The sequence below is a fragment of the Aptenodytes forsteri genome, unplaced genomic scaffold, assembly GCF_000699145.1.
Source record: "Aptenodytes forsteri isolate BGI_AS27 unplaced genomic scaffold, ASM69914v1 Scaffold250, whole genome shotgun sequence".
Lineage (NCBI taxonomy): Eukaryota > Metazoa > Chordata > Aves > Sphenisciformes > Spheniscidae > Aptenodytes > Aptenodytes forsteri.
In genome coordinates, this window is record NW_008794008.1 from 202,770 (window position 1) to 205,925 (window position 3,156).

Below are 3,156 nucleotides of genomic sequence, written 5' to 3' on the forward strand. Positions count from 1 at the left end.
AAGACCTGGATGCAAAAAAACCCGAGAACGCACCTACAGGAAGCAAAGCACTAAACCAGGGGAGAGGTTCTGGCTCCATGGAGTGTCAATTCAGTCACTGGTTTTTTAAAAGAAGTAGTGATGTTGCTATTACACCCAATATTTTAATGCTGGTTATGTATCAGATCGGGATCCTATCCGTTAAGCTGCGCACTCAAGCTATGCTCAGCTCACATTGCGCAGTCATAGAAAGCATTTGGGCTTATAAAGAAAACACCTAATCCCAGTTACACAGTTCAGATACCGCTTTTGTCCGCACTAATTGTTTCCCTGGCCTTTGGGCTCATTCCTGCAGTGTTATTTTTCACTGGTAAAAGGAAACTCTATACAAGAAAACAGAAATGCATTTTATTCTCTCTTACAAACTGTGTAGAATTCATAAAAATGAGACTCTTATGTAAACGTATTAATCATCAGACTTAACAAGAATTTTCCTCAAGACAGTTTCTAATAAAAAGTTGAAACTCTCTCTTATTTTGTACGAAAATAGTAACAAAACTGTAACCCTTGATTAGATATATTCAGCTATCCAGAGGCTGAAGAGGCAGGGTATGTTTACACATATGACAGTGATTTTATGATGTGTATCAGAATAAACAGATTTATTTTATTTACTTAAAATATTTTCCTCAGGGGTTATTGCAAATCAAGAATTAATTTTAAAATACCAAATAGAAACATGAAGGTGTGATCAAACTCATCTGCTTGTAAAACATAGTCCTCTTGGTTTCAAAAGAGGCTATTTGTTGATTTCATATCCCCCTTGATTCATGTCTTGCCAAAACATTTTTTCATAAACCAAGCCTAGAATCAACCCAATCCTTTACGGTTGGCACGGGTTACTTCTGTGAAGTTACTTCACTTCAGTGAAGGTTTGGCATTTCTTTGGGATGGGTGTGGTGTCTGAATAGTAACCTAAATGTAAATGTTAAACCCGAACCTCCATTACTACACAAAAACCTATGATACAGTAGTATCTACATTTAATTTGACTCTACAAAAATATCCCAGAAGTTTTTTTACAGCAAATCTCCGGTCCAAATTAAAAAAATCCTTACCCACAGAATTACACATTTGTGCTTTGGAATACGTTTACTTAAAAGTAATCATGATCCCTCAATAATTCATGTGATGAGTATCTTGGCTCTGCTATGACCTCTACCAGTTCTCCTCCTGCCCATTCTAGCTGTGCCATCCCAACTTTTCTTGACCAACACAACATATGCACTCTGTAAAACAAACAAACAAACAATCCCAAAAAACTAGAGCTTGAAGACTAATGCTTAAAAATATACTCCAACATTTAAAGCTGTAACAGATAAATAGCACTACTAGCCAGCAAACTTCCTACGTGACTGAAACTTTTCACCTCAGGATGAACTGCAAAAACAAGATACTTACATCAAAGAAGGCTGACATAGGTAAGATAATTACCTGATTTATCAAAGTATCTTAGCAAAATCCATGTTTCTGTTCAGTATTAAGGCAAGACACAAGAATGACGTACTGGCAGTGTGAGGGGTACGTTGCAGATGTTGATTCTGAGAGAAGCTTAGGTGTCAGATCCTTCACATGCTGCAGATGTTCAGAGAGAAGCTTAGGTGTCAGATCCTTCACAATTGAGACAGCTCATAATTATAAAGGCTTTGCTATCAAACTGGCTTTGCCAGGCAATGCTGATTTCAAGAGCTCCCGTTTCCTGATCCTCACTCTTTATTTCCAGCCTTTAGGTGGGCCACTGCTCCCTTAATTGTTTTGCAAAACTGACTGACTAGGGGGGAAGCAAAGAAGGATGTTTGAAACTCAGAAGTTTTTTATCCAGTTCAGGTGGAAGTCCCACAAATGACTTCTGGCAACAGAAAGAGCAGGCAGCTAGCATACAGAGGGGAACAGGCAGCCACCCGTTTCATAGCTGAACATAAAGTTACATGTAATAGCCAAACAAAACACACATATCCCTAAGAAGTGGGGTGGGGGAGGGGCTGGGAAGAAGCATCTCGGAGGGGGAGGGAGAGGAAACAGTCCAGACCACAAATACCTAGTTTGAGTGAACAGATCTTCCTATTTAGGGTTTATCAAGACTTTGATATCAGGTATCTGACAGACTTCCTTGTTGGTTCTTAGAAATTCACAGCTAATTTTGTTTACAACTACATGTGGCACGATGAAATTTATCTTTTGAAGCAGCACAAAAATTCAGACCAAAAACTCCTAGTATTTCAGACTTTGCAAAGATAAGGAAGCAAATTTTCTCCCGGCAAGAACAAGATATTTGCAAACATCAAAAGTAGTTTTGTATTTTTATTAATATTTACAAAATATTGTAAATTAATTACATATGGTACAAAATGCCCCAGTTACATCAGTACTGAATTATAAAAGTTTCATTTTAAAATTACTGAAAAGAACACCTTATCCAGTGTTTTTTCCCTCCAAGTAAATATACGTATCAAATTAAAAAATATAAGTATTATATTTACTTTGTGTTTCAAGACACAAGGGATCACAAAAACATCCATCTTTTTTAGATCCAGGGTAGAATTCTCGTAGTGAGCATTTTAATGCAACTACCAAGTATTGTTATTCTCAAATTAAGTATTCTCTAGAGTGAATAAAAAAAAGATTTAAAAATATGGGGAAACAGAAACAACTTCTACAGATTATTAGGGTTAGGAGATGGGAAACATAATAATGATCACAATTCATGCAGTTCTGTCACTGCTGAAATAAAATATTCCTCCTTGAGGACGTTCAAGTTAAGATCTGAACAGAACTGGTAGATAACTCTACTAGAAACATCTAATGACTGCTGCCATGATACTGGGAAAATTATCACTTTTCAGTTTCTATAAAATACAAATTTTTCTAACACATTATTTCTTGTTTTGCAGTCAAGATTCACACACCAGTAGACAACGACCTCCCTCAACAAACAAATCAAAAGCAGGTTTTGGTACATTGCTAACAACATGATAAACTAAGTAGGGGTTTTTTTGTTGTTGTTTAATCCAGCATATATGATAATATTATACAGGAATCCTCATAGAAAAGAGGACAAAATTGAGGTTTCTGCCATGGACAAAAACTTTATAAAAACATGATACAATTAAAATACAA